This window comes from Anser brachyrhynchus (genome assembly GCF_964034855.1).
Source record: "Anser brachyrhynchus genome assembly, chromosome: 1".
Taxonomy (NCBI): Eukaryota; Metazoa; Chordata; class Aves; order Anseriformes; family Anatidae; genus Anser; species Anser brachyrhynchus.
Window position 1 is genome coordinate 94,281,588 of NC_137694.1, and position 24,663 is coordinate 94,306,250.

General features: G+C 38.8%; 1 protein-coding gene across 10 annotated transcripts in view; it reads right to left on the reverse strand.

Annotated features, from left to right (window-relative positions):
• Window positions 1–24,663, reverse strand: part of LOC308188017 (uncharacterized protein) — a 625,739-nt gene that overhangs the window by 300,249 nt on the left and 300,827 nt on the right. Inside the window, exons 5-6 of one of the 10 annotated variants that reach the window (XR_013945081.1) lie at window positions 23,398–23,477; window positions 23,139–23,153 (exon numbers count right to left, since the gene is read on the reverse strand). The exons of 7 other annotated variants lie outside the window; for them this stretch is intronic. The gene's annotated coding sequence lies outside the window, so the exon portion shown is untranslated. Of the gene's footprint in view, window positions 1–13,799; window positions 14,023–21,249; window positions 23,478–24,663 lie in introns of those variants that run through there. 2 more of the 10 variants (XR_013945079.1, XR_013945080.1) reach the window with 2 other exon arrangements.

Consider the following 24,663-nt stretch of genomic DNA (forward strand, 5'->3'; position numbering starts at 1 on the left):
TTGAAAAAGTTTGGTGATTGCCAGCGCCCACCTGGGAACATTCATCCAAATGAAGCAGGCATGCAGTGGCAGGGCCAACAATGAAAATTATTAGAGAGAGTGATTCATTTCCTCTTTTTCCTTTTTAGTACCATCTGGCAACGTGAATACAAGAAGGAAGCAAAAAAATGCAGTTGTGCTCAGTCTGACAAAAGCTGGCTAACAAGGAGTGTTTTCAGTGAGATGAGAACTGTAAGCATATATCTTACACTGACTTCCTAAGTGTTAGGAACCCCCAGATTTCTTCCTTTTAGGCAGCCCACATGCCACCCTGGTGAGCAACTTTAAGTGGCAACCCATTGAATAATCAAGGACTTGCAAACTGCAGCCATTCATTTCCAATGGGTTACAAATAGCCCAGTTTTTCAGCGTTCAAAACTCTGTTTATAGGAGAAGTAAAACTCAAAAAGGAACCAAAGTGTCTCTCCGACAACTTTTAGAACCACATTCAAGTGTTCACAGCGACTGCAAGCTCTGTTGCAGTCTGTTTCTCTACTCCTGTCTCTAAGGCTGGCCTTACACTCTCCCAAAGCCATCCTACTCCTGAAGCTGCATGTGCATCCAAAGAGGGGGATTACGATGCCTCCTTCTTTTGTAAGGCCCTTCAGGATCTGAAGATGAAAGCTGGATGATATTGTCATCTTCAAGGCAACAAGCAAAAAGACCTCTCCTCATGGAAAAGTCCATTTTGGACTAAATTTGCCATGTGAGATGAAGTAGACTCTGTGGATTCCCTTGTTAGTCTGACAGAAGTTAGATTTAAAGCACTCTAAAGGTGCTTCATTGCTTTGGTTCACAACTGTTACTCACTTAGGCTGTTTCCCAAAGACATATGTGTAAAAAGGATATGTTAGCTTTCAAGGAAGTGATCTCTTTCTCCTTCTGAAAAAAAGGAGGGGAAAAAGGATTGTTACAGGGGCTGAGCTGCTCCACATCCTGCTGTCAGGGCTTACAGTACTAGGTCTCAGGGAGCTTGCAGGGAGCCCAACAACTTTCCCATTTGAGTAGCTACGAGGTTTCATTCATTCATTCATTCAGTCATGCCTGTTTGAAGTCTGTTACAAAGAAAGGACTAGTCCTAGAGCCCTTCCTTGCTAGGAAGAAAGCACAGGCAGAGAATATGCTTTCCACTTCCTTCTGTTTTCACTTGAGGCTCTGATTTGGACTAGATGCTTGCACTCCACCAGTAACCTGCTACATTATAAGCCAGCAAACCTTCAAACTGTTACCTTCTTGAGAAAGTCTCCATTTCCTTCAGTGCATGTCTTAAAACAAAACCCAGTAAGACACACTAAACCAGCCCAAGGAGGAAGAATTTGCCTTGCCCTTGACTAGCTGCCAGAACAGACGAAGCTGCTTGCAGCAGCCCTGAAGCACTAAACCAGTGCGAGGAACCTCAGAAAACACACAAACAGATCTTTACAGCTTTGTGTAGGTGTCAGATATATAAAGGAATTCACTAATACTAGCAGAATACATGCTATCTTTCAATTATTTCAAGTGTGAGGCTCTTCAGGGAGTTTTTCATAAAAGTTCCAAACATCCCAAATGAATCATCAGATTTAAATTTTCCCCACACCAAATCTTTGCAGGTCTTTAAAACAGTTCTAAACTTTGCCAATGACTGAAGCCCTAACACAAATTACATAGGTTGTTAAACGACACAGACGTACTTACCTATTGCATCATTTACAGAGCAAAGTACTTAAAACCCAAGCAGTGAATATTAAAGGACATCATAAATTTTACATTGCCTACATAACAAACATATATTATTCATATATTACTCACATTTGCATAAAAGGAATGCATATTTCATCATTACAGAATAACCTTAACTCTGACCTGTGGATTTTCTCAGTATATTTGTTGTACCAGTTTTAGTTTCTAAATATTTTATAGTAAGTGTTACATGGGAAATACTATCATTCATTAACTTTATCAACTGACAATTTTAATTAGTTTTTCCAGAGAATAGCATTGAACACAGAGTTTCATAAAATATATAATAGTGTTGATTTATGGAAAAATTATGCATCTTGATTTGCATGTGGGAATGATTAAAGTATTATTAATGTGTAGAAACATCTTTTAAGTTTGTGTCAGGATTATAGTTGAAGGTTAGTTATGAAAATAAGCTTTGCTTCCTTCAAAACCCCTGACTCTGCATTTGAGCTATCAGTTTCTGCTAGTTGTCAGATGTAAAGGGATGCTACATATTCCTTCCAATCTGCAACCAGATCAGAGAACTGTATCGTCAAACACAAAGGCTCCTTTCTTCCAGGCAGTTAAGCACGGTGCTTATAGTTGCTGCTTAAAGCAGACCCACTGGACTCAATATGTGGATCAGGACTAAGACTGATGAAGGGAGATGAAATTTGTTTCTTAGTAAGCATGGGAAAGTAGGAGTGAAAGTCCTCTCCTTGGACACCTTTACTCTTACTTACAGAAGTATAAAAACCTTTAATATTGATTACATCAAGCAGACATAATACAGTTGATGATGATGTTAAGTATTCATCTGTTCAATTGCTTCCACTGCTGAAGTATTTCAATACACTGATATCATTTAGCTATTTCACTACTAATATGGACAGGAGTACCTACCTGCAAAACTTGCATGCAAATAGATCGCTGTCTTTTAATTATTTGAAATGTTTTATTGTGCTAATGAGATAAATATAACTTAATAAAATAAATATGTATCAAAATGCTTACAGGATTATGGTCACAGTTCCCACCCCACTTCTCAGAAACAAATGGAGAACCTTGCAATCTGACAATCAATGCTTGAAACCAAAACCCAAGATTTAAATTCGTCTGTACTTCTCATTAATCAAAGTCTAAATGCAGATTCAGTTAAGATAGAACATCATCCCTTATCACTTCCAGCCTTATTTCAACACAGCACCTACAGCAGTTGCTCCTCTTAGTGCAATACTTGTAATCATGTATGGTTTCTGGCAGTAGATTTCTTGCTGGCATTGTGTCTTGATAAGTCTTAAAAAAAATAAAAACTGTCCATAATGAAGCCATAGCTCCTGTTTTGAATCTCATTTATCTTTCTTTTCTAGTGAGAAATATAAGTGAAAGATAGGAAGTTGAAGAGGAAATCAGAAAACAAATACAAAGAAAAAAAAAAGACATCAAGAATGCATACATATGAATGAAGGATATACAAAGGGTATACAAAGATACCATAAAAGAAAAGTATCTACAAAGAAGTCAATAGTCAAGAGAAACCTATCGATTTCCTTATTATGACTATATTAGAAAACTGTAGCTTCTGTTTGCCAAAAACATGAAATCAGTCATTCTTTCCTTTATCATTATAGATTACGGTGACATGACTTAGGTACTGTATGACGGGGGAGATCTAATTATCAACTGATGAGTCATACTATACAATTTTAGTTGTAATCAGTCATGTTCTAAACAGAATCCAAGTTAGGTGCTGGTAATTATCGACTGTGGACGGAAAGATGTAATGATTTATTTTTCAAACTGGCATTGCCATCTGATATGTTCCTGAAAAGGCTACAAAAAGAATTATATATATAAAAAAATGTTTACACAGCATTAAAAATGCCTACTTTTTTATAGGTACCACAACCCTAGATCTCACTCATAAATTGTAATGGTCAGCTCAGAGTCTACCATTTCATACGTGAATCTCAACTGGCTTTCCCCATTATATCCCTTCGCATTTACATTGAATTTAATCTATGATTTTATTGTCTAGTCTATCCATCTTGCAAAATCATTCTGCAATTCTTCAGTTTACTCTTGTGCTCACTAACATTTTTAACTTTGTAGCATCACTACTGATCATCCCTTTTTTTTTCCTTCTTCTATGAATATGCTGAGCAACACAGACAGCTTTCCTGAACTCCCCTGGACTCCATTCCCATATTTAACCAATTATTTATCCATGATAATATCTCTTATCTAATGACAGCTTAGGTTCTTTAAAAGCCCTTGTTAAAAGCCCTTTGAAAGTTAAAGTAGGCTATATTAATAAGATCATCATTATGTATGTTTGCTAGCCTCCTCAAAAGAGACCAAGGTTTTCAAAGAACTTCCTTTTAAAGAAGTCACAATGACTCATCCCAAGTAGGTCAGATGTTTTTGTATGTTTATATGCATCATTTATATTTTCTACTAATTAGCCCATGAAAACGATAAAGTTTAAGGGCCCCTACGCTGCTGTAAAGCCCGGTATCATATTTGTTATTCTTTGGACCTTGGGTCCCAAAGAAATTTTAAGGCTTCCCAATACTAAAAGTAACTCAGCTAATTCATCTGGCAGTTGCATGAACTGCTAATATGCTAATACCAACTGAATCTAGTAATCTGTTAGTGTTTGCTTTGCCTGATTTTCCTTAACTTTTTCTATGGTTGCTTCAAACTTTGCTGGATCCTCTGATGATCCTCCAAACCTCATCCCACCTAATACAGGTTTCTGATATCTGAATCACGCTTGAACATATGTTTAGCCAAAGAAAGCAAAACAAACAAACTAACAAAGTAACAAATAAAATAACCTTCTATTAAAAATATTAATTCTGAATAGCATAGATAGATCATGCAACCTGGTATAGCCAGCTTATTTGTTTACTCTACTCAATATTAGTGTTATCTCAGATAAATATTGGGTGGCATTCATCACCCTGACCTCTGCCTATCAGCAGACTGGTAAAACAACCCCAAACATCCTGAGCCTTCTTGCACTGTAATGTTTGTCTAAAGACCTTGCCTGTGAGCTTAGAGACTCTGGATTTCAACCTGTTACGTGTTGGGTTGTAATGTGGAGCACTTCTGGATCAAAGCAATTGGCTTTGCAAAGGAAGCTGCCACTAGTAGAAACCAATGTATTGGCAAGGTAGCCTGGAGACAACAAGCTTTGTCAGATCCAGCACAGTTCTCAACAGAAGCATAAATGTATGCTTCAGACGCTGCTGTTAGGCTGAATCCTGCCAATGGGGATGCTTCTCTCTTTCCGAGACTATAAAGAGAGTCTATTTGGCTCAGCGCCTAACTTTTAGATCATTAATATTAGGAGAGATAAATCCTAACTTCTATGCTTCAGATTCTTCCTCTCTGAAATGGGGATCAGAGTCCTACCCTGTATCACCTGGGGAAAACCACATAAAATATTTTCAAACAGTGACATATAGCACTTGGAATGGAACTCTCAAAATTAATGCCTTCCAGGGAACTCAGAGAGAATTCAGCGCAATTACTTTTGTTAATTGCTGGATTTTGGAATTTTGTGCACACTGCAAGAAATTTCTCCTTCAGCCCAGTGGAAGAGACTCTTTTAACTTATCTAAGCTAGCTTAGGCAAAGACTTTGCTCTCAAAACTAGACAGAAAATGTTATGGAAAAACGCTGTTTGGGTACTCTGGAATTTTACACCAATTGTACACCATTTTACACTACAGACTTACAAAAAGAATGTGTGTAACAAAACTTAAGCTTTTTCAGTATCAGAGAGGTTTAAGTTTTAGTTGGTGGCTCAGGCTGGTTTTTATTTTATCATATCAATTTGATCTTCTGTAATAAATATAAAGTTAATATAGAGTTTATAAAATAGGTATTATTATTTACTTAATGGCCCATAACAACTTCCATAGAGAATTTATATTTCACAGATCATTGACTTGATAGAATGTGACAGCTCTTCTGAAGATGTTCTGGTCTACTGGGTCATTACAGACAGCACGCACAGACAGTAAATCCGTGTCCTAAATATCCTAGTAACGTTTTGTTCAAAACAGTTAAGTGAATGAGATCAAAGTCAGTTCAAAATATTTATTTTATTTTTAAAAAGCAAACCAGCATGAGGCACATTACAGACCATTTGCTAGCAAAAGCCTGAAAAAAATCATGTTGGGATTTATACAAATATCTTTATGTATGCACCACCAAAACAAGTAGACGTTATGGAAGATATAGGAGGAAATAGGCCCTGTCTCAAAGAACTTATACTTTAAACCCTTATCCCACAAAAATTTCCCCTAATGGTTTACTACTTATTAATAATCTATCCAGATTTCAATTACTATAATATACCTAGTCCAAGCCCTGAAGGACATGAACAGAACAGAACAGAACAGGAATAGAACAGAACAGAACAGAACAGGAATAGAACAGAACAGAACAGAATGGACTTTCAAAGATTATCTAGTCCAACTGCCTCACCTTTTCAGGGCTAATCAAAAGTTAAAGCATATTATTGAGGACATTAGCCAAATATCTCTTGAACACTGACAGGCATGGGATATCAACCACCTCGCTAGGAAGCCTATTCCAGTGTTTGACCACTCTCACAGTAAAGAAATATTCCCTAGTGCCTCTTTGGCCCTCCCCTGGTGCAGTTTTGTGCTGTTCCTGCTCATCCTGTCATCGGTTACCGGGGAGAAGAGACCAGCACCTCCCTCTGTGCTTCCACTCCTTGGGAAGCTGCAGAGAGCAATGAGTTCACCTCTCAGCCTCCTTTTCTCCAGACTAGACAATCCAGGTGTCCTCACAGGACATGCTTTCCAGCCCTTTTACCAGTCTTGTTACCCTTCTCTGGATGCTTTCAAGGACCTTAACATCCTTTTTATATCATGGAGATATCATATATCAGAACTGCACACAACATTCAAGGTGGATCTACACCAACATTTAATACAGTGAGAGAATCACCTCTTTTGACCATCTGGCTATGCTGTATTTAATGCACACTAGAATACAGTTTACCCTCTTGGATGCCAGGACACACTGCAGGCTCATGTTGAACCTGCTGTCAATCAGCATCCCCAGGTGCCTCTCTGCACAGCTGCTCTCCAGCCACTTGTCTTCCACTCTATACCTGTGTCCGGCATTACGCTGTCCCAGGTGCAGCACCTGGCATTTACCTTTCAAGAACTTCATGACATTGATGATCATCCAGTGCCCCAGTCTATCTAGATTACTCTTGCGAGGCCTCTCCACCATCCAGGGAGTCAATGTCAACTCCCAGTTTAGTATCATTGGCAAACTTGCTGAGGATGCACTCCATTCCTGCATCCAGATCATTGATAAAAGTTTGAACAGAACCAGCCCCAGAATTGAGTCCTTGGGGACACCACTGGTGACCTTTTACCAGCCAGAGGTAGGATCCATTCCCTATGATCCTTTGAGCTCTGCCATTGAGCCAGATCAACACCCAGCTTAGCATAGAATCCTAGAATCATTAAGGATGGAAAAGACCTCTAAGATCATCTGGTCCGACCGTACCCCTACCACCACTATTACACACTAAACCATGTCCTGGAGACATGGTTTTGGTCCTGGAGAACAGGAGAGGTGCCTGAAGACTGGAGGATAGCCAATATCACTCTAGTCTTGAAGAATGGCAAGAAGGAGGATCCAGGAAACTACAGGCCAGTCAGTCTCACCTCTGTCCCTGGAAAGGTGTTGGAACAGCTTGTTCTGGATGCCATCTCCAAGCAATTGGAAGAGAAGAAGTTTATGAGGAGTAGTCATCATGGATTCACCAAGGGGAAGTTGTGCTTGACCAACCTCGTTGCCTTCTATGATGGCATCACCAGCTGGGTAGATGGGGGGAGAGCAGTGGATGTCATCTACCTTGACTTTAGCAAGGCTTTTGATACTGTCTCCCACGACATCCTGATAGCAAAGCTGAGAAAGTGTGGGATAGAGGAGTGGACAGTAAGGTGGGTTGAGAACTGGCTGACTGGCCGAGCTCAGAGGGTGGTGATCAGCGGTGCAGAGTCTGGCTGGAGACCTGTGACTAGTGGTATTCCCCAGGGGTCCGTGCTGGGTCCGATCTTGTTCAACATCTTCATCGACGACCTTGATGAAGGAATAGCGTCCGTCCTCAGCAAGTACACCGATGACACAAAGCTGGGAGGAGTGGCCGACACGCCAGAAGGCTGTGCTGCCATTCAGCGAGACCTGGACAGGCTGGAGAGATGGGCAGGAAGAAACCAAATGAGGTTTAATAAGAGCAAGTGTAGAGTCCTGCACCTGGGAAGGAACAACCGGACGTATCAGTACAGGCTGGGGGACGACCTGCTGGAAAGGAGCTCTGAGGAGAAGGACCTGGGGGTCCTGGTGGACAACAGGTTGACCATGAGCCAGCAGTGTGCCCTGGTGGCCAAGAGGGCCAATGGGATCCAGGCATGCATTAAAAGGAGCGTGGCCAGCAGGTCAAGGGAGGTGATCTTCCCCCTCTACTCTGCCCTGATCAGGCCTCACCTGGAATAATGTGTCCAGTTCTGGGCTCCCCAGTACACAAAAGACAGGGATCTCCTGGAAAGAGCCCAGCAGAGGGCCACAAAGATGATACGGGGCCTGGAGCATCTTCCCTATGAAGAAAGGCTGAGAGACCTGGGTCTGTTCAGCCTGGAGAAAAGAAGACTGAGAGGGGATCTCATCAATGTGTATAAATACCTGAGGTGTGGGAGACAGAGGGATTTGGCCAACCTCTTTTCAGTGGTTTGTGGGGACAGGACAAGGGGCAATGGCCACAAGATGGAGCACTGGAAGTTCCGCACCAACGTCAGAAAGAACTTCACGGTGAGGGTGACAGAGCACTGGAACAGGCTGCCCAGGGAGGTTGTGGAGTCTCCTTCTCTGGAGATATTCAAGGCCCGTCTGGACGCCTACCTGGGCAGCCTGCTCTAAGGAACCTGCTTTGGCAGGAGAGTTGGACCCGATGATCTTTCGAGGTCCCTTCCAACCCCTTCAATTCTGTGATTCTGTGATGTCCTTAAGTACCATGTCCATCCTTTCCTTAAAACACCCCCGGGGACCTGTTCATCTCACAGTTGGACAATTTGTCCAGAAGGTTTGTCTTCTCCTACAAATTATCCACTGTTTTTAAAGGAATTGTTTGCACAGGCACCTATTTCATTTTGCATGGTTTCAATTTAATTTTAGGGAGGAGAGGAATCCTTCAGCAAATGAGAAGGAAAGCAGTGAGAAGAAAGGTTGTAGTAATTTGTAATCATGAAACATCACTCTTGACAATCTGTACATTTTGATGATTTTGTTAGTCTTTTGTTAAAATGAAGATGAGCATGTTGTCTTAACATTCAAAAATTGGTTGAAACAAGGCTTTTTTTTCCTTTTATATCTGTATGTTAAAATAAATGAAATAATTACTCCAGCTGCTATCCCATTTTGTCAAAAGTGACTGACCTAAGCTAGAAGCCATTTACTAAAACAAGACATAATGAAATCACTGAAATCCTGGAGAACATTGCTGAGAATGGCATCACTCAGGCAGTGGCTTAAATACCATGAATTCTGTTGATATTTGCAGATCAGATATACAGCAGCAACACACAACAAATGCAAATGAAATACTAGGTAGGCATGGGAGGAAAGAACATACTAGTAAACCAGCCAAAAAGCATTAGCTTGTGAAAAAGAGGGTAACATTTTGACTCAAGTAAGCTTTGATTCAGAAGAGCTAGGATACCACGCTTGGCATAGGACTGCTACTGATTTCCTCAGAACAGCTCTCCAGAAACCACTCCTAAAGAGCAAATCACTCTAGAGGCAGCTTACCAACTTCTTCTCAAGAAAGTTTAAAAAGAGGGTGATTATGAACCAGCTGCTGCTGGGAAGGAGAGGAAGGCTAGGGGAACAGAATCCTTGGTCATAACAGAAATGGCAACAGAGAGGAGTGTAGATCATAGACTGAAATATAAGGAACAGCACAAAAATGTGAAGGTCAGTTCTTCAGCAGTAGAAGGGAGAGTGTCTGCTCTGTCTGAGGACAGCTGCTACCTCTCCTGCTGAAGCACTACCATGGCACAAAAAAGAATACAATGTTTAGTATTTTTAAGTTTATTTTGGCAAGTTATCAGCTAAGTTAAACTTAGTTCATATTAAAATCAACAGCAAACCTCTGATGAAAAATGCTGACATACCCATCATTCACATCTGGACCTTTGGTAGCAATATCTCAGACAAACATCCTTACTTTTAAATAAAATTTGGTGCTGCTATCAGCACCCTTCTTGCCTGTCCACATTTTAAAAAGCAGAAGTGAACTTCAGCTGTCTCCATGCAGGAAGGGATCTAGATGTTGGCAATTACAGCAGCTTGCAGGTAGACCTCAGCAGATAGAGATGCTTCCTAGAGCCCTAGGTGAAGACTTCCTCCTTGCCTGTGATTTCTTGCTGCTTAGCTCTCAGAGGGCGGCACACTGTGTGGGCTGACCTTAGCTACTTTCCCTCTTGGCCTTCAAGTTAGCACAGGGCCCATCTTCAATTGCTTGCTTTCCTCAGGGTTTTCACTGAGGTGCAAGACATTTCACACTGAGGCACTGCTATGCTCAGCTCTTTGGAAGAGGAAGCCGGTGTACAAATTTCAAACTGTCCACTTGAATTTACCACTACGAATTTCCCTAAGTTCCTGTTCTTGTGTAGGAATACTTTTATTTTGTACTTAATAGAGCCAACATCTATGCTTTTACTAATCACTAATACGTCTCACCAAGCTTTATCACATAGATGGAGAACAACAATATCAACCACTCCTTAATCTTACTTATTTTTGGCATTGTTAATCGTATGCATTGATAGCGTGTTACTGACAACATATATAGAGACAGGAGCTACGTAAGGATGCAGAAAGTTCACATGAAACAAGTTATTGGAACTATTACTATTTTAAAAATCCCAGATTTCATCTCTCTCTTCCTTTGCTCTTCCGTTTTTGAAGATAATGAAATAGGGATGCATCAAGCTTTCACATTAGCATACTAGGAGTGGAGAGAGACAGAATACAAAAGAATTCCTCTTAATTCTTTCAGATAGGGTAATAGATAATAGCCTGAGGTGTCAAAATGGCTGATTGGCATGCAGCTAGTTTTCTTCATGCTTCACCAAAATCCTACGTGCATTGTCTCTCCCACTCCTGGCAGACAGCCAGGACTACTGCTTCTTTTCCCAGGCCACTGAGCTGAATCTCTCTGACGTTGCCTGGTAGAAAGGCCAGTCAGTGCTTGCGTTGGGATGCAGCTGAGCCCGGTTGTCACAGTTCCCTGCAGTCATGCTGATGGACAGGGCTGGACCCAGTGACCTGCTTCCTGCTAAACGGAGCCTGCAGCATATGGGATTTGGCAAAAATAAATGGAGTAGTGCCATCAGGGTCCCCTGGGACACCATGCTGAGGGGGAGCTGATGCATTTACAGAAATCGATTTAGACGATGGGTTTCTACCTTGTTTCTGTCTGAAAGTGCTCCATGGATGGACTTCATGATTCTGAAACATGCTCAGAATTTATTGTATATAGAAGGGGCTGCATAATTTATGGATTGGTAACTGACTGTTCACCATCACAATTACCTTGAAAGATTGGTCGTGTATGCTATGGGTTGGATGTTCAAAATCTAACAAATAGCAAAAGCTAAAAGGCTTCCAGTTGCTCCACAGAGGTGGGTAGGACACTGGTTGACAGGTCTAAAAAAGCCTAGAAAAAGATCTCAGGAAGGGCAATGCTATCTTTTACTAAATTCAGGGCTCCTTGCTGGGTTAAAGCAGAGATCAAACCATGGAAACAACAGCTTTTCTGTTTACAACTAGAATTTAAATAATGTTTTATGATCAAATCCACAAAGTAAATGTCTGGTTGTACATTGTTGCTGTGAAGGGTGAGCTCACCAGATCCTTACTGGTTTTGTTTTAGTGTCTCTGTGTTTAATCTACAACTGGGATTTTACCACAACCTTAGCTTCAAGTAGTGCCTTTGTATGTTCTATCCTGATTAATTAGAGACAGGTTTCTAACCTGACATTTTTGTAGCAACAAAGTTCTGGACTTGCCATCAGTACATATCCCATGTTTGTCCTTCCCTCCTCTGTCAGTGTATTTAGTGACTGCACTGCTTCCCCTCCCTGCTGCCATCTGCGTTTTCATGAAAGGCCTCATCCCTGATGTAACAGTGTCACTAGCAAGCTAGAGCTGAGGAAAACAGCGGGATGACCAACATTTCCTCTGACTTCTATAGCCCTTCCTGATGATAATAATAGATTAATACATTTTCCCCAGCACCACACATAGTTGCTGGATCAGTTATTTTTAATTACCTCTGAGAACCTCTCCCCTTTCTTCCTAAATCAATATAAGAATAGCAAACGAATTGCTTTGCCTGTAAATACAGATTTAACATAAAAAGATATAATCTCATTTTTCAACACTGCTCCCACTCACAAAATGTTCCTTTTAGACATGCCTCCCCATAACAAATAAGAAGTCTAGAAACAACTGAAGCGCATTCTCTTTTCCTCTTATTTAATAAAACTTTTCCCTGTCAGGATTCCCCATATTCACTTTTGAGGCTTTCCTTCATAGGCAGAAAGCCTGCTACAGCAATTATGAGAAAGGAAGATAAATATTTGTTAGGCATGCAGACAAGTCAATTAAATTCATTACTTCAGCCTCCCCAAAAATTCTTTAAGCAATGCTCCTCTTATCTCTGCCAGTTGCAACTAGACCTGTTTTGAACAAACATCTGTCCCTTCCTTATGAGGAAAAATGGATGATTTAATATTTGATTAGCAAATACTATTTCACAGTTGCCCATGTTTTTAAATGGAAGTAACACTATGAATTTCAGTATTGATTTCAAGAAGCTATGCGCTGTGTTATTCTTGAATTCATACTGTATATCTTACACTTGCAAGAATTCATTAATATTTCTAGGGAAAGGGCACATAAAGCACTGCCAAAGCGGGAAGGAATACAGAAGACAGACAGGATTAAATGGCCCTCATTTTTTTTCTCTGATAACATCAGCTTTATTTTGGAAACCAATTCTGGCAGCCAATTTTGCTTTTTTAGCATATGGACAATAAAGGTAAACTCTATGCTCTCTATCTGGACATATGCACTACTTAAAAGCTGATCAGAATGAGAAAGATATAAATATGACATTAAACAATACCATTGCTTTATCTTGCTCTGGTTTTATGTTTTGGAGAGGAACGATTTCAGCAGAAGAGAATCGCATAGTAAAATCTATTTACAACTACGTATCTCTGACTTTCTTTTTTTTTTCTTTTCTTTTTTTTAATTTTTTTTTTAATTTGCCCCAAATATTTCATCTTTGCACAGACTTTGACATTGAAAGATTGTAGAAAGCACAGAAAAGGATGGAAGAGGGAAAGACAGGATTCTCTGTGTTGTTTTCTTTTCCTGCAGGACTGGTTGGTGCAGGTTTTTGTTATCAAAAGCTTTCTCTTTTGAAAACTGCTTACAGAGAGGGTAGATGCACTTGGCTTATTTTGATAGCTGCTACGTTGCCAGAAGAACACCTACAGGAGGAATGCTCTGTGGCAGAGATGGAATGGCATGCAAAAAGGTGCTGGAGAACCACCGGCATGAAAGAGAGCACTTCATATGAAAACAAATGGCAATGTTCTGCATGGTTTGAAGGATCGTCTTCTGGCTCAGGCACTAGCCTGGGACTCAGAAGATTTTGGTTCAGCTTCCAGTTTTGTCATAGTCCTTCCCTGACCTTGAGCTAGGGAGTGTGTCAGTTAAATTCAGTCTTTCTATCAGAGAGTAATAGTGCTGTGCTTGACAATATTTCATCCATTTCAACTGCAACCTTTCTGAGGTAGGAGCTGTCTCTTACTGTGTGGTTCTACAATGTCTTCAGTGCACTCAGGCTTCTTAGCTGGGGCCTTTAAGACCTAATAACAAGAATAAAGCTGATTTAGGAGAGGTTTTTACTGCAGTTGTCAGTTCTTCTTGATTAGTTCAGACTGTATTTGGGGCTTCTGCTAATCCGTTAATTTAATGCAAAATGTAGAATACTGCAGTGCGTTCAGGAATTTGGGGAAATATTTACTTTTGTCTTGTTTGAGATTTGGTTTACTGTTGTGTCAATTCAGGGATCCTCCAGAAGTATTTGAAGCCTCTCCTCTGATTGCAGCTCAGAGAACCAGCAAGTTTCCCACAACGTTGTACATGCTAAAAAGAGTGAAATGAGCAAATTTCAGCTTGTCAGACATAAAACACTGTGATGGATGGTATTCATTTCAACGGTTCTCAGCTCACCTTCCCTTGTCTGCTGGTGGACAAAAAGACTGTCTTTCCTTGTGGGGTTGCTGCTGGAAGGAAGACTGTGGCTGGGAGGGCTCCCTGCCCATGCAGTTAACTGCAGCCTTCTGAAGCAAAGGGAGAAGGTTCCTGCTATAGAGCAGATGGAGCCTGCTTGTGTCAGGGGGAACCTCTTACAGTGAGGTAGGCAAGAGCAAGCCAAGAGTGAGAGAAGAAAGTCTGAAGGGAATCTGAGGCAAGATGTGGTGAATAGGAGACTACTGAAATAACCCGTGAGCATACAGCCAGGTTGCAGGGTGTCAGAAGAAAGAACTGCCTTGGGATGCAGAGGATGTTGCACAGAGTTTGTGCAACCTGAAAGCCACTGAACTTTGCTATGCTTAGAAAGACACACTCTGTCATGAAAAAAAAAAAAAAAAAAAGTAGTAGGAGTAGTAGGGAGCAGTTTTGTTTACAAATCTATTTTATACCAATTTGGTTTTATTCTGAGTTTTTCCTATGCTGAAAATACTTCAGAGTTACAATGTCAGAGGATTACAATGTACAATCCTGCTAAACCCTGGATTTTGATATTCAAAGCCATTTCCAATTTTCATAGGGTGCTCACTTAAAATAAATGACCTGAAGAAGCACAGAGATCCACTATAAAGTCCCTCACAAACTCAGAGACCCATGAAAGGCCTAGTCAAAACTGACCACAGAAAACAGTCTGGAAGAAGATAGGTTACTTGACATAGACCTGAACACCCTTTGGAGACCAAGGAGCCCACAGTGCATGGAACCAAGTGATGGGCAATGTAGCCAAGTGATGGGCAATGTAGCTAAGCGGACATTCTGTGCAAGGCATTTTGATGCTTTCCAAAATTGTTTATAAAATTTGATCAACATTTAAAAAACAAAAACAAACAAACAAACAAAAAAGTAGCATCGCCACCTGTATCAGACACAGAGGACTAAACCATCTGTTTATAAATTCAGGTAAACTACCACTACCGAAATCACAAATGGCATTAAACTCCCTCTTTTATTGGGAAAAATGGAAGTTTTTGCTGTACTTAAACCACCAAAATCTTGACTGAAAGGAGTATATCAACACTGCCTTTTTCAAAGATTTTGTATTTCTCACATTAAAAGGTTCTGTATTTTAGGAGTAAAAATAGATATTGCTCTTAGAAACAATTGCATCAGTAAAATCTTTAGTTTCTTTAAAATTTTATGTTCAATAATTCACTACATGCTATACAATTACTTCTATCAATTACATTCATCTTATTAATAAGAATATTTAAATTATTGCCTAATCCTTTAAATAAGTGGGTCATTTGTCTTGGCAGATGAACTACTGAGTAGAACGGAAGGATCAACATTTTGATTCTTCACAACATTGATACAAATACAAGTAAGATTAAGCCATTTGGTCACAATTATTCTGGTTTTAGAAGTTTCTATAAAATGGAAAGTTTCTGTAAAGGTGATAGGACAGAGCAATGACAGTGCGTGATTTGGAATAAAAGAACCAGGATGTTACAGTACACTCATTATTAGAAAAGCTTTTGGCATGAAGATTTCCATGGAACAGAATAACAAAACATATGAGTAATTCCCAATAATGCATGACAAATTATGATCTAATTCAGCTGTTTTTTTCTTTTTTTTTCCTTTAGAAATTATGTGAAATTTTAGAAATTATTTAAAGCACTGCTTTATATAACGTGTATTCAGAAGAAAATGGGACAGTGTTCTTCAGAGATACTATGGACATCTAATTGAGCTACTTTCAGTTTCTAAAGAAAAAAGTCTATTGGAATGTTAGAAATAAATTTTACAGAAACTCTAAATTAAAAGCATTATCATAATTGCACTTTGTAGTTCAATTCTCAGGACATGATAATCCTTTTTCCCTGAATAAGACACTAGGAAGAAATAATTACACAAAATATCTAGTTTTTAGTCAAAGTGCTCAAAGGACAAGAATAGCAGTTTGTGTTTCAAAATTACTGAGAAGAGATCTGGCTTGATGCTTGAAGGAAACAGTTTTCAAAACATAGGTAACAGTGTAAGTAAAGTGTAGGTAACAGTAAGCTTTCAGACAATGCAAACTCTGGAATTATTAACAAGGAGATAGGCTTAGACTGGTGATAGAGATATTTCTGAGAACCCTCCAATGATGTCTGAATATTCATTGAAAACATTTCCAGACACTGATAGCTTCAGGAATTTGTGTCAAAAATGTTTCCACGTCAAGAAATTTTTTGGGTTGTGGTGTTAATTTTGTTTTCTTTTTTAACATTACTTACATTTCTCCTACTCTGTAGAAATATATAGAAATATCTCATTATGAAACAGAAGTAGTGTTATGGGACATCAAAACCCTCAAAACCCATCATATCATGTAGAATTCCAGGAGGAACAGATGTTCCTTATACTAGTCCACGCAAGAAAATTAACTGACTCTATTTGATCTGTATGCTGTTTCTTTCTGTCTTAGAACAATATTCTTCAAGAATCGGGAAGAATAAAAGAACTTTCATTAGTATAAAACACAGCCAGCTCACTGTAACTTAGAAGAAACTGCCTTTTCAGAAATAGATTTGGAAAAATAATTTCAACTATGGTTACCAATTTTAAGAGAATTTCAGAAAGGAATTTATCTCAATATACCGTGACTGGAACTGTCTGCTGTTCTGAAAGACAATCTAGAAGAATTTTACTCTCTTCAGTAAAAGTCATAAAAGCATAGCACTCCTCACACTTACTTCTTGGGGTACTGCGTTAGTTTTGCAATGATGTACTCTTCTGGATAAGAACTAGCGATATTCCAGCTAATCATAATGTTCATGCATTTACTCCTACAGCAAGATGCAAGTAACATTAGTTCTCAGAAGAACTTCTGCACAGATCTGCAGAAAAGACACATGAAATTTTTATCTTGGCTTTTTTTCCCCCCCTTTTCTTTTTAGATATATAAAAAAAAAAAACCTATCGTAATGTGTAAAAATTCAATATTCACATGATAACATTAACTTTAAAATATTTCTATTACCCTCAGGAAGACTGGAAACAATTTGTTTTTCCAGGATCAGATATTCAGCATATTATTTTGTTTAGATAGATACACATTTCAAAGAACTGTTTGATTAAAGAAATAAGCCATCTGTCAGTGGCTGGCAACACAAAAGAAACTATAACTGCATAAATAATAAAAAGTCCTGCGAAAAATTACAGATCTGAATCAGTAACAGAAACATGAGATACACACAAACCTGCTGTAGAACAAAATAGAGTAAGAAGTTCACTAACTCACCCTTCTCATTTGAAAAGAAAGACTAACTTATTTTTAGCCCCTTAAAGCAGAGGTCCATCCCTAAAACAGCAGCTAGCAGAGGGCTGGAGATGTCCATGCTGCCACTGGAAAGGTAAGGGGGAAGAACTTCACATAAACTGGACTACTGATCTGCTCACTGAGAAAGCCACTTTCTTCCCAGGCTCCTGTACACATCAGACGACTTCTCATTTTTGAAGCATACGATTTTTTTAATCATTACAAACAGTCAGAAAAATATCTACAGCAGAATTTTATCAAATGTATGTGTTTTTGGCTATAATGCTCAAGAACTCTCAAAATTATAAGGTACTTCTTACAGAAAGTGAACACAGAAATAACTGTCACTCTGCAAATGCAGTCTTATGAGTAACACTGATTCAAACAGAGCCAAAGGAATATTTCTAAGTATGCAGGATAACTCCTTTCATTTCAGCAGTAATACCATAAGGCTTTCCAGGAAGACACTATAATGAACCACTCCCATTCCTCACTAAGGCAATGAAAAATTGAGTTCACAGGGATATGCAAGGAAACCAAGGTGAATTCACTAAAAGGCACAGAATCCCTCACACATTAAAATGTGTGTTAACATTCCTGCAAGAGCTCCCATCTGAAGCTTTGAAGAAGAAGCTTTAGATGGTTCAGGACTTAAAGTGCAGGACGTATATTTTTGTTCCTAACTGAACTTATTGGAAATGAATCCTCAAGATGTCTTTACATATATATACATATAATAAAACAAATAACCCCCTCTCCCCCAAAAGAAAAAAAAAAAAAACAAACACAACAACAACAAAAACAATTCAACTAACAAAGTAATTTCCACATGTTTTGCAGAAAACGTCACTGAGACACACTGCTCATTCCTGGATGTTCTTTCCCAGCCATAACATGGAATATCACTTGCTAAGTATGCTAACAAACCCAAGTGATTTAGCAGCAGGCTGTGGCTGCGCAGATGGGTGCTTCTTACTCTCATCTGGCACAAAGCCGGTAGGCCTTTTGCTTGGCCTGGCCTACCGCTTGTGCCAAGATGCATACCACAGTCGACAGAGTCAAATTCACAAATATGGTATGTGGAGCCATCAGAGCCCCTTTAAAACAAGAGAAGCACAGCTCCTCAAAACCTGGCATTAAAGATCATCAAAAATCCAGTGTTTATGCAGCCTGCCTGGCTTGTCCCTCCCCTGCACAAATGCAAATTTATTGTACAAGAGGCACTGTGTAGTCCCAAAACATCAGGTTTCATGGAAAACTCCCTTTAATGTAAATACATATAATAAATACAAGGCAAGGTATTACAGATGGGCAAGAAATAATCTCTATAATGCTAATTGACACATGGACTCTATAGGACTGGTGGGTCTGGCTCTGTAACTGTGGAGCAGCCAAACTGGCTGGAACTTGAGATCCCAGCATCGGGAACTGCTGTGAAATTTTCCAAGAAATGCAAGCATCCTAGGGTGCTGCCTGGGAGGTCAGTGCTGTTGAGAAACCAGAGATGTCCGAGAAGGGAAGCTACCACATGCTTAGATAAAACCATCTTTCTTCCTGAATTCCAACCAAGACTTTTATCAGGTTCCTGTTTCTCACATTGCTCTCTTACAAACCCAAACTCTGATGTTTAGGATTTCTACTCTCATGGTCCAAGAAAAACAGTAAGGAACACAAGACATTTTGAGTTAGTATTTGCAGAAAGCAAGAGAGAACTTTGTTCCACATTCAATAATAATCCACAGAAAAAAAAAATCAGAGAAACTAAGAAGCCAAGGTAGGCAATTTAAAGACTCAAAATGTTAAGACATCCATTGTAACATATCTCTCATATGAAGAAATGAAAATGTCAAACAACATACAGCTGCTCAGTGGTGACAGCTTTTGTTGTTTCTATTCACTATCTACAGATTTGAGGTTTTTAAAAGGGTGTTTAATTGCTGCTGATTTTTGCTAATTAAACACTGCTCTGAGAAAAATAGCAGCTCTTGGAAAAACACCTTTTTTTGGTGGAAACCTCTTTATTTGTTTCAGTGACACTTCTGTCACGAAGGTTCTCTGCAGACCCAAAGCAAACTTTGTAGTGAAATTAAACAAACAAAGAAACAAACAAGCCACCCCAACCCCAAACAACAAGAGAGAGACTTCAGAACAGTCACTGATTAGGTCATTCTCCTTAACTCAGACCATGAACTTGTCTCTTCTTCAGTATGGCACCCTGAGCCACTGGGAACTCCCTTACACTTTGCTTTCTAACTTTAAGCCCACTTTCCAGCTAATGTGGAAGCCTCCTTCTTATCCTTTGACAGAATCATATTATTCTCTAACCAACCTCCAGTCCACGGGTATTGAACTGTGCCAATACCCAAGTCCATTGAAATTGGAGATATATTCAAAAGAACAAAGCTTACTAAAAAATGTAAGAAAAAGCAGCAAAGAAGCCATGAATTGTGCAGTTAATTCATGCTAAATAATCTATTCATATGTATATGCATTGACTTCAGTGTTGTCTAATGCACCTTTCCTTTTTTTGTGAACCCCTTACTTACATGAAATGGATAGTTAGTTTTGTAGGACCTGGCTCAAAGCTCTGAGTTTTTTCTACAGCTTGGGAAGATCAACTGTTAGGATGCAGAAACATATTTACTTTCCTTTTAAAAAGAAAGCACACATGACAAAAGATAATTAACTTCCACAGTCAGAATACTGTTGTTTGAATAGCATTTGTACTGAACTGCTAGGTTTCTAGCAGTGTAAATTCATACATAGCAAGCAGAGAAAAAAAATAGCATTAGCAATGTCAGGAAAACCTTTTAAAATCTGCCTTGCTCCTAAGATTGTAGAATTATCTCCTGTGGGAAAAGAGAGAGAAGAAATACTCAATGACTAGTTCTTGATGCCAAAAAAAAGTGGTCCATAAACTCTTTGCAGAGAATGCCAGTGATGTTCAGTTTAGTGCCAATTAAGGTCCTTTTTGTATGCAGCGTACTAGAGACTGAATGGAGAGCACATCTCTTTCACATAGGTTACAAACAACCATCACTAATGACATTTGGTTCCCTCCCACCTGTTCTAGTTTCTAAACGTGACCCTCTGATGAAAGACTGGCCTCCAGCAGCAATTCTCTGAACCATGTCAATCCTTCACAGCCTTTGATTTATATTCAGGTTGTGAACATGGCATTTTTTTTTGTTAGCTTTTGATTTTCATCTTTTGTTTTGTGCATTAATCCCCATAACAAAACTGTCATTGCAATAGGTACTGTAGAAATCAGTAATACTAATAAATAGTAGGTATAATACCTAAATACTCTCACTCATCAGGATGAGTAGGTTCCTGAATTTGTGCTATGTGGAACAGCTGACAGTAGAAATAGTTATAATAGATCACTTTGACAACTTTAGATTTACATAATGGATTCATCCACTTTATAGATTAGGTTTGTGTAAATTCTCTCCGCATGCAAAAATGCCTATTACTTTAATAATATTTGCTTTGAATGGTAGATGCTGCTACATAAAGTATACACTTTCACAGGCTATAGCTTTAAGCATATATTTTTAAAAGACATGTATGCTTGTATGTTATGTGCACTCTAAGTATATATACATGCACCCACTGAATACGTGCACTGTTATAATCTTATAAAATATTTTCATTTAATTCATACAAACTCACCTTTTTTGGTTTTGTTTGTTTGTTTTCGATTATTCTCAGCCCTTTTTCAGGTTTAGAAAATCTGTAGTAGCAAACAAACATGCTGCAGAACTATGGAACTGCACCTAGAAAGTTGATACCTTTTTTAGACTGCTCACAACAGGTCACAAAAGTATTTATTACAAAAAAATCTAGGATTAGCTCGTTCTAGTTCCAGTCCTATTCCATGGATATAAAGAGCAACAGCAGAAGAAAAGGCTGAAAGTTCCATGTATCAAATGCAAGATAATCCCCTCCACAACCACATACATTTGTGAAGATGGACATGCTGCTGCCTTTTGATGTTTTCACATTTGGGAGGATGTGCGGGGCAAGTCTGGAGAATACAAGGCTGTGTAGATTTGAAGTAGCGATAAGATTTACAGGAAAATTCAAAACTACTAAGAGTACAGATATGAATAGTGTGTAATTTTGGAAAGGGGCTCACACATCATCCTAGCAGGACAAACAACTCTGAAGAAGCCCAACAGAAAATTCCACTAGTATGAGATCTAAAGGAATATTTCTGCTTTGACTCCAGCCAAGTGAATCCCAGCCCATGGACAGCCTTGCCAGATGCTCCCTGTTCAGACGGGATACTTGCAGTCACCAGTCAGTGCTCTTTACCCTTACAGGATGGGCAGCTCTGGGACAAGCCCACCAAGCCAATTCTCCCAGGTCCAGGTCCAGGGGATTTCAGCGTACAGCTGCAGGACAGGACAGTGAGCCTTTTAGATCACGTCTAACATTTTCCTATAAATAGCTTAGTTTATTATTATTTTTTTTTGTTCAGATTTGCTACAGTTACAGGACCTGGGGAACATTATTGTATGCTCTGGAAAAACAAACATCTGTGCCCCTCTGATTGGAGGAAAAAAAACAACACAAACAGCAACAACAGAACAAAACACAATTTTCAGTCCATGAGAAGTTCTAGAAAGTGAAATTTCCAACCAACTGGAAATTCTAGTTTTTGGCCAAGTATAATATTACATTATTTATTACACATGAAGATCTCTGAGGAATTCAAGTAATTTCTCTATGTCTAGTACTACCTTACACAGCTATTTTTGACAACATGAACGTATTTTTTCCTTGGAAAACTGAAGACTTTATAAGACTACAGGGCCATCTAAGCACCTGAATATCTTTCCTCTGTTTTTCCCATTGGTACTTCAAAAGGTGAAAAAATGCTACTGTTCATATTTACCATGTTAAGAGCAACTTGCACAAAACAAAACAGGAAGGTTGTTGCAAAGCAAGCAACTGAGGATGAGCAGTTTTGAACTCAAATTTTTCAGATGAAAACATTTAAACTGTCTACATTGCATCACCTTAAGCATTATACAGAATTACGAGTATGAGATCATGTATGGGCTGTCGTTGCTTTGTACGGTTTGAGGAGTGTGATTAATCTGCAAATTAACAGAGGTACTTTAAGATAATTAGAGCCTCAGATAACCCTTAGTTTGAATATATTAGCACTTTTTTTTTTTTTTTTTACACAAAGCTGAATATATTGCCATCACGGAACTAAATCGTAAGCAATGTCTGCCAGCAATGAGTGTAGATAATAGCTCTAAACTGTTGCTGTAATTTATTTCATTTTATAAAGTTTGTAAATAAAATCAAGCCTGCAATTAGCCAGTCAGTCACTAATATTTAAAAAAAAAAAAATTATAGAATATAATAAAGGTTTATATATGTTCCCAGCTGTCAATGTAAATGTTCCAGACCCATTAACACAAGTTGTTTCTCCTTATCACATGGCTAGTCAAACTTCAGTTGCACAAGTACTATACGTAAGTACACAAGTACTTACACATAGAAATACACGTACATAGTTAGGAACTAATTATAATTTCATATTTTTCTTAACCAGATATTGGTTGTAATTGTACTTAAATGTATGCAGACAGCTTCCTATTCAAAGTGATCCCGATTCTACTTGATTCTGCTTTGGCGGTATTCATGACATAAATGCTCCTTAATTACCCTTTCAAGGTGATTCTATGGGGTTGCATTGCTGTAAAAGAGAAATTAGGTATGGTTAAAAAAATAAAATCCAAATGCACAACAAACTAGGCAACACATTTTCTGATCTCTCAAAAATCCCAGGAATGGTTGCACTGCTAACTAACAAGCATTAGAGAGTGAATTTGATCAACCAGCAAGCCCTTTCTTTGTACATTCTGCCATTTGTTCTAATTGAGATGTGCATTTTTCATGCCTTGTGCTACCAGGTAATTGTGCACTGTCAAAATACCTACCTGTTGGCATATTTCCCCAAAAGAGTGGTAGTGTTTGGTCTTTTCCATTTCACCAACACCGATATTAGAGTAGTAAAAACCTGTTGAAATCAGAAGACCATGCCACCTTTTAACTTCCATAAGCACATCCCATTTGCTTTATGATGAAGGTTTTTTGAGCATCAAAGAGACCCAACAAATGACTCATTGTTTCAAGTTCTTCGTAGAACTCAGAAATTCCTGTAAAGCTGATGATTTTTATCATGTTTGCTCTTTCACTTACAGTTAAAGACAAGCAGGATTGAAAAAGGGCTTATGCTTTCTTGAATTGACTTGTGTGGGAAACAATTGACTTGGTCACTTTTTTTTTTTTCTTTTCACCCTACAAAGCACGGTTCTTGGAAAAGGTGGGAAAAGTAATTACAGCAACTAATAAGACTTGAGCTCTCAGAAGGTAAGAGAGGATGATACTCCACTGTGCTAAAATTTCAAATTGCTTTAAAGAATAAGAACAAAACAGGAAAAGAAAAGGTGTTGGTGGGGTGGAGGAAATCAAGTCATGAGCTGTAAAGTAATCAAACCACTTAAGTCAGAAGTAAGCGATGAGGATGTTTTAGGGAAGTGATATTGCTAAATCCCATCTTCTATTCTAGACCTTAAGCTTTTATATTCAGATTACGGCTCACAGCAAGCTGTCTTGGCTCCTGGGCTTTCCCTTTGTCTCTGCTATGATTATTACGACAGATATTCCTTCCAGCCATTCCTACTCTCTGCTGTGCTGTCTCACTCATGCACTTGCTGTTTCTCTTTCTGCCTCTCATTATTTGCTCAGGCTTTCAAACCCTCTGTGACAGCATTCATGGAACAAAAGGTTGGCATTACATTTATCCCTATTTATCCTCTTTTGATGTTGAATTGAATTTTGTTCTGCTAGCATGAAGAAAGCTAGATTTGTCATCATCATCATCATCTCTATTTTACTCATATCACCCTGAACACAACTCTAATTTATTTCCTAAATTTATCAAAATCTTTTACAGACAAAAACTTTTCACCAAACCTTTCCTCTATTTTTTTTTTTTTGGGAGGGTGGGGGGGAGGAGGCAAATGCAGATATGTTTGTATCCAAAATGCCTATAGGCGTTTTTCTCTTGTATGTTGAGAGCACCCTAGGAGGTACACAGTGCACAATTATCCAGCTGTGTATACAGGTAAGGAAGAAAAGTAGTTCACATAATAGAACTAAATTGTCATCATGCTTTGTTTCTTTTCTTACTTTTCATAGAC